The sequence below is a fragment of the Dipteris shenzhenensis genome, chromosome 27, assembly GCF_047967505.1.
Source record: "Dipteris shenzhenensis isolate YYH24624 ecotype China chromosome 27, Dip_SZ_1.0, whole genome shotgun sequence".
Lineage (NCBI taxonomy): Eukaryota > Viridiplantae > Streptophyta > Polypodiopsida > Gleicheniales > Dipteridaceae > Dipteris > Dipteris shenzhenensis.
Window position 1 is genome coordinate 31038284 of NC_141622.1, and position 8611 is coordinate 31046894.

Genomic DNA, 8611 nt, shown 5'->3' on the forward strand with positions numbered 1-8611 from the left:
ATAAATGGTTGATTCCTTATGATTCATGTCATTATCATATGTAAACTCTTCTTAATGATTCATGTCTTTATCATATGTAAACTGATTGATCACTCCATGGCAAATATCTATTGTAAGAGTCCATGTCTTGGCCTTAGTGTACATAGATGGGTCCCAAATACAAGGCAAGTTGCAACCTCTTTAGGTCATGCAAACAAATTTGCCTATATTAAGGCTATTCATCCTTGGAGGCATATAGGTAATGGAAATGGTACTTTCATTTTCTAAGTGCCATTTCTTGCTTTGAAGTGCCATTTTAAGATGATATTATGAACATTTGCACAACCATCAAATGTTAAATTCATGAACATATATGAGTATGGAGTTTTGTATTGAGCCACAAGAATGTTAATCTGGACTCGCCATGTAACATTGATTGTCTTCAATGCAATTTTATGTAGTTTAAGCTATCAAAGGTTATCTATTTGAATTGCTCGTTGATTTTTAGAAATTGCAGCTTGAAGTTCTCAATCTCATATGAATTTAAAAAACTATGACGAGAGTGCTATAAGTAGCACCATTGTTTTTCCTAACTTAAGTTGTCCTTAAAAGTTGCTAGGCTTCAGCTATTAAGAAATGTTGATGTCATTATCAAATGGCACTATGCATGTCCATTTACGTTTCCCAAAAGGAATCTTTCTCAATTTTAGGGCATTTATTTATCATAAAACATACGTACTTGAAAGTAGTGCATAAGATGAAGTATATGTAGCTAGTTTGCTTCAAACCTAGCTTTATTCTTCTAAAATATATCTACTTACTTGAAAGTAGTGCATAAGATGAAGTGAATGTAGTTAGCTTGCTTCAAACCTAGCCTTATTCTCATAAAATATGCCTACTTGAACGTAGTGCATGATATGAAAATAATGTAGTTTTGCCTAAAACCTAGCTATTTTTAAATTCTCTAGTGCAAGAAGGCAAGGCCCTCCTCAATTCAAATGCATGCACTATGCGCCTAACATTAACACATCTCTTAAGGCACGTATCAAGGTGGTGAATGTTGATTTAGGACCCTCCGCAATTCTATGTACTCACAATGTATCTAGCATCAAAACATCTCTTAAGGTACACATTGAGGTGGTAAATGTTGATTTGTGGATAAGGCACACATCATCATCCTTACATGAGCCAACCTCTTGTAATTTCAAATTGTATGCCCACAAGAAGAGCCACCTGTTATGGTTGGTCATGGTCATCAAGTCTCTACAAGCTTCTAGATCTCTTCAAGAGGCAAAGAGATGACTTTTATCATTCAAAGGGGGTTACATACACTCAAAAGGCATGTCATGGTTAAGTGCTTAAAGAATTTTTAAGGGCCACATAAGATTGCATACTCTCATATGCATACCATGTAAGGAGGTGGATGCCTACATGGTTCCATGTCATTGGCCTAACATAGGTGGCTTTGCCATGTGTCATGTAGGTATGCACCCACCATCTTACACATTCTAAGGTAGCAAATCATATTTGAGTATTGCATCCATGCATATTTGTTAATGCACTTTGATTGGCAGTCACTATCAATAACACATGGGAGACTTGATCCTAATGCTTCTAAGAGGTTAAGGGGTGGCTTATCCCTCACATGCTCCTCTTATACTAGGCTATATATATAGATAATTGTTGTGGACTAGTTAGTTACTGCATTTTAGTTAAGTGCATCTTGTAGCAAGTGATTGGTATTTCCATTTGTAGTATTTAAGTAATTTGTGTGTGGATTTCTATCTTACCTATGGGTTGAGGAACCTATAGTCTAGCAGGCTTTGTGAGGTGGTGCAATATTAGAGTGAGTTCTTCATTTATCATTTGTATGGTCGTTAAAGAGTTGTGGAATTGATGTGTGGGTTGAGTTGTATCATGTACAATAGAGCCCAAGGGCCTAGTTACTTGCTAGCTTTGGAATTGTGTAAATGATGATTGAATTTCTCTTCTATCTTAGAGTAATCTCGAATTTAATATAAGTTGGATATCAAGCATAAGCTTTTATTTATCATTGTTATCATAGAAAAACATATCTTTAAAAGGCAAAGAACATTTTATAATAGAGCTTCCAATCAAAAATATCCATCTCTTTAGTAGTCAGATAGTGCACTATTGCATGCATAAATCTAAGTCGTATTCAAGCCCTCAAGCTTCCCTTGTACAACTTGGAAAGTACTGCATTAGGGGAGAATTGGGGTCTCAAAAGGGCCTCATAAGGAATGGGTTAAGAAATGGATTTGGCCTAATGCAAGCCCTATTGTGGGGTCCAAGGGAGTCCATGTGGGTTAAGTCGAGTTGAGCCCACCTCTTACAACTAGGAGGGGGCCACCTCTTACACCAAGGAGGGGGCACTTCTCCCAAAGTCAAAATTATTTGAATTCCCTCTCTCTCCCTCAAAATTTTGAATTTTGAATTTGAATTACCTCTCTCTCCCTCCTCCTCCTTCCCCTATCCTCCTCCCTGCCTCCCTCCTCCCTCCTCCTTCTCTTCCACACGTCCCATTCCTCCTCCTCCTGCCGTGTTGACAGAAAACTTGCAAACCATATACAATGAACTGCCACAATCTCATTTTCACCTGTAAAAAATATTTTTGCAATTTTGTAAAATCTACAAAATTGTAGGTAGTTTAGTTATATTTTAGCTTAAAAACTTGCATATTCTCAAGAAAAACTTTCAAAATTTTGAACCCCAAGTTTTCTCAAAATGTTCTCTATGAACATTGCCTCTGGCTCCTCCCTCCCCCCTCCTCCTCCTCCCACTGTCCACACGCCTCCTCCTCTTTCTCCTCCTCCTCCTCCTCCCCCTGCTGCTTTTTCTTGCTCCTCCTCCCTCATGCTCATGCATGCTCCTCATTTTGCTTCTCCTTCCTCCTGCTCATGCATGCTCCTCTTGCCTCATGCTCCTACTTGCTCCTGCTGCTTCTCCTCCCTCCTGCTCATGCCTATTTGTCTACCCTCATGCTCACACCTAGTCCTCCGCTTGCTTCTCCTCCATCGTAATCATGCATGGTCCTTTTCATCCCTCCTCATCCATGACACACCTTCTATCATGGCCTATGGCACCATTTGAGATCTCTAATGTTACCATGTGACCGTACAGTTGCAGGATCAATATGTGATCCATGGTCTTTGTTTTCAAGAAAAGAAGCATCTTGAACCACTTGAGGTGCTCTTAAGAGGAGAATATGAGCTAAAAGGTTAATTCCTAGTGTTTCGATGAAATTTCTTACTTTGGATTATCCACAGTGGTGCATTGTTTTTGCTAAGGTTCCCTTTGATCTTATTTCGGGAACTCCATGGAGGAAGAGATGAGAATAGTGGGCATGGATGATATTGACTCTTCATACCCAAAGACAAAGTTATGCATGAGCAAGTTGTTGGAGAGGTGATGCAGGACTTGAAGGGAAAGGAGATGCAAAGGAGATGCCTAGAACTCATGTTGCTGCTGATGTAAGTCTTGAAGCTCAATACCTTTCTCTCTGTAAAGCAACTTAGAAGTTGATTCAAGAACAAGATTTCACATGATGCGTTACATTTATTAAAATTTAAATTTCTAAAATGATGTTTCTTCATGTATGTAGCAGCATATTCTCTATGTGCATGGACCATTGTTTTAAGGTATCTATCCAATTGGGAACAAGAAGGAATGGGGAATGTATCCATTTGCAACAAGAAGGGATGGAGTATTCACACTATTTAGCCAAGGCAACCTATGTGATCCATTCCAATGTGTTGTACATGAGATTATTAAAAATTACGAATTGAATGTGAGATTCCAAATAGCATAGTGGTGTTTTTAAGGACTTCGTTGAGGATTCAAAGACCCTATTATTAATGTATTAGAGCTAAAGAAGAAGAGAAACAGGCTATGATTCCTCTTTGTAATACAATTTGAAATATAAACACCTATTTCTAATAATGTTCTTCTATATAAAGCTAAAATTTTTCATGTATCTATGGCCAAATGATGAATCTTTTGTTATGGCTATTTTAATTATTTGTTGTTTTTGATAGTGCATCTTTTTTTATATCATCTTGCAAACAAAAGTTATATCACATTTTGATGTAAATTACAAGTCAATAAAATGTTGTCGACCAACTTTGGCCATTCCAATAACCATTATTGACATATGTAGAAGGGCTTTGACTATGGCACCAAATTGATCAAATGGAGTGTTAAAAAACCAAATTCTTAAAAGATTGATGCATTTCATGTTTTGTATGAAGAAATATGGATTTTAAAGGGGTAGATAAAGGAATTTGACAATGTTGGCCATTCCAATGACCATTTCTGGCAAATGTAGAAGAAATTTGACCCCATGACATCCCGACCAACTTTGTCTTCTGTGCCAAAGTCAAATTCGTTTTAGATTTGCCAAAAATAGACATTAGAATGGCCAAATTTGTCAAATTCCTTCATCTACCTATTTGAAATCCATATTTCTTTATAGAAAGTCATGGGGTGCATCAACTTCAACATAGATAAACATAGAAAAGAAAGTATATACTAAGTAACTTAACAAATGACAGTTAGTCAATATGACAACTTGTGTGCCTTGTAGAGCAGTTCTGCTAAGACCCTTACGCAATAGATTTTCAATATAATTTCTTGCCCTTGGAGGAACCTTGTAGGTTGGCTATGTCACTTTATTTATCTTGCCTTTGGAACCACCTTTTAGGTTAGCTATGTCAATGTAATTTTTGATTTAATATCTTTCTTTCTTTTTTTGAATATGCGGGTTTATATTAAAAAGAAAGAGTGAATATGTACATAATCCAAAAAGTCCCTATGACTTAAAAAAGGGACGTCTTGAGTTGAACCAAAAGTAATAACAAAAAAATAGAAAACTACTAACTCCATCTCTCGACCTACACAGTAGTATCCTGAGGCTCTTCTTTTAGGACAACGAGCACCACCACTCGAAGAATGACTGTACCAGGAACTCGAGGATAGGGAGTGTGGTTTTCTGGATTTGACTTTTGGTCTTGAAGCGGGAGGCTAGAAATCCCTTGGAGTGACTTCATTTCGAACTTTGAAGGGTAACACCTGCCGGGTCGTTTCTTGGGACAACAAGCCTCTTAAACACCACACGAGGTTGAGGGGGAGAAAATGCAGGAGGCAAAGTTAGAGAGGGCACAGTATAGGCAAGAGGAGGTAGAGGAGAGCCGGGGGCAATATTAGCAGTTGGAGACAAAGGAAGCAAGGGAAAAGCCACATGAGGCAGTGGAGAAGTGGGCACAGGGAGCACAAGGAAGGAGAAAGTGGGCATAGGTTCCTTGGTTGCAGGAATATCTGGACCAGGGGTATGGAACAACGGAGGGCTAGCAACTGAAAAATCAGCCTCTTTTCCAACCTGCTTTTGCATCCGGGACAACAGAGTGGTTTTGACTTAATATCACTAAATCACCTTGAAAAATTTTGATGCATTTCATGTTTTACATGAGAAAATATATCTTTTGAAGACAAATCCAACAAATTTGGTTTTCTGCTACATCACCTTGTAAAAATGTCATTTTGTATGTTTTCTTACTCATGGAGGTTGGATAAGTCCATGTATCTTTTAATTTAATTTTTAGGTTGGCTATTCCTAAATTCAATTTACCAAAAAATAATAATAATTAATAAAACTTATTTGCATGGAATATGAAGAGAATAGTAAAATATCTATAACTTTTGCGCTATAACTCCGATTGCAAAGCTTTTTAGTTCAAAATCGAGAGCATGAGTAGCTCTACGATATTTGACTGGATGCTAAAATTAAATGTAGAAGACCTTTAAAAATCAATCACAATATTAGAGGGTCACAAATTTTTAATTACATTGGATACAAATGAAGGAAAAGGGACAATTTTGCATATAAAAGGTTCACCTCTCTACATAACAAACTTGGAGATGGTATATTCGATACTCTACAATTCAAAGCAACATTACCTTGTATTGCATTAACAACACATTCAAATTTTAACCATAGATGAATCAAAATTATTGCTTATGACATGGTATCTTGCAAGGAAGAGAATGTGATAAAAAATATATATTTGTATTATAATCTCTCCATTCAAATACAAAGACTCTCACAGCCTATACCTCCTCTTTGCTACCACTAATACATAAAAAAAAGAGGCTTTTGAAATCCCCAAGTAAGCTCCTAATACAAATACCATTAAGGCTCTCCTCTTAGGGTTGCCAAGCACAAAGTTTATTACACCATTGCCAATTGGATACAATGCAATAGGGGCAATACTTTGATGCACTTTAGTAGTTAAGTAGGCCATTCTAAAAATTGGATGTGGAAGACCACAACAAATCCTCCTGCTTGACTAATATAGTGAACCAATGAGTGATTTCAACCAAATGTGCTATGAAAGTTGGCTTGCCAAGGAGATAAGTCCTTAATCTCAAATGCCTCCTACAAGAATTCAACAACCATGACATTAGAAGACCTAGCAAAGCACATTACATTAAAAGACCATTAAATATAAATTAATACATAGGTTGCTTACCATCCTAGCATTGTCTCCTTTAATCGTGATTAATCTCTAAAAATTTTCCTCTCTTCCAATGTTCATTCCTTTGTATGATGCAAGCAAAGAATAATGATAGTTTCTAGAAGAAAAGTGAAGTGATGAAAACAAATAGGTATAAACTATAAGAATTTAGGCATGAAAACTTTAGACATATTATGTAAAAACTTTGGACATGAAACCACACAATAAAAACATCAAAATAAAATACACTTGTTGCAACTTGGCAAGAGATCCTTTCTATTTGAAGTTTTTTTTTGGAGCAAATAAAGGTATTTGTATTATATATTAATCAAAGATATACATTCATATCCAAGTGTACAGCCTTAGTAACAGTAAGACTTCCAGATCTTGACAAAAAAGTAGGTAGCAAACATAGAAGACTTCATTCTGAGTCTGAGTCAGATTTGTAGTAGATGCTTCCTTTGAACTGACATTCTTCATTAAACACTTTGAGATGTTCCTGTGCATGAGATCACGTATCTTCGAGAAGCATAGGTCTAGATCACAGCCATAAATCCGAGAGGCCTGCTAACTAGTTAGCAAAAAGATGATCTACATTAGTAACATTCTGATTGAATTGAAAATCGTTTCTGGAAATCCAAATAAACCACAAGGCATGTGCTTGAACAAGTGCCTAGTGAGAGTGTTTAACTCTTGCTACATCAATAAAATCTTGGCCTTCTTAAACAGGGAGTAAACAAAGGTTTGCACATAAGATTTGTGTAAAATAAATCAAGGTCTCTGAAAGTCTAGAAGTAAATTAAAAACAACTAAATCTTCAAATTTTGGCCCAACATTAATGAATGGTAGAAATCTGGTAAATAAAATGTTTAATTCTTGTAAAACAATGGTGAAGAAATACTCCAGATGTTGGGGCCATGGGAGGCCATGCTATAGGGTTTACAAAGGCCACATCTAAACAAAAGACAAATTGCCAATTATGGCTCCAAAATGGGGCTGTTATGTTGCTCCAGAATGGGGATGTTATCCTACTCCAAAACCTCTGCTTCTTCCTCTTGTAGATGTTATGCTGCCCCAAAATGGGGCTATTATGTTGCCCCCAAATGGGGCTGCTATAGTGCCCCAAAATGGGGTTGTTCTGCTACACAAAATGGGGCATTAGGCATGTTCTCAAGACCAGTCAATGAAAACTTACAAGATGCTTTCATTCCTAGTCTTTCTAACACAATGTAGTAACAAATCATGGGCGAGCACGAAGAGATTTCCAAAAAGAATTAATGCAAACACCTTACAAGCCTATAGCCCTTCAATAGTGAGGACACCCAAACCTTTAGTCTTTCTTCCACGCAAGTTTGTAGCCCATCATTGAAAGGATCCCAAGTCTTTGTCCACTTTTTCAACCACACTAAATTTAAGAACCAATTCATAACATGGCTATTGAAGAAATTTGCAATTTCCATAGAGATTCCAAATGTATGGGCACTCCGATCAATTAAATGAGACTATGGGAAAACCTCAGGTGGTAAGAAAAACCAGTAAGTTTAAGTGTTAGGCTCTCCCATATAACTAAATATATTGCCATAAGGATAACCTTCTCCATATTTATCATAAGAAAACTCTTCTTCATGGTAGCATACTTTGTCTAATTTGAATCCCCTAAGGATTCTTAGTTTTATATCAATATAGACAACGAAATAGAGAGTAATTTATTGTCCCACCCAAATATATATGTATATAAATGTCTTTGCAAGGAGTGGGATTTCTCTCTACAGGTCCAAAAATAAAGCCCAATGACATGGAAGTCCATGCTTAAATAATAGTCAATAAGATGAACCCAATAAGACTAATACTAGAAGAAAAAGAGAAGTTATCCTCTTGAACTTGGGTACTTCCAACAATTTTGGATGTAGATCCCAGTGAAAGATTAGGAAAACTGAGAAAAGGAGCTATCCCTTGTGAATATGTATCTCACAATGGAAGATTAAAGGACAACCAAAAGTTTTTGAGGCTTTCCTATATAGTTTGTGATTCTTTCCACATAAGCTAATCATTCGTGGTTACAAAATAAGGAAACTGCTGACTTGTAATGTCTTCGAGCTCAC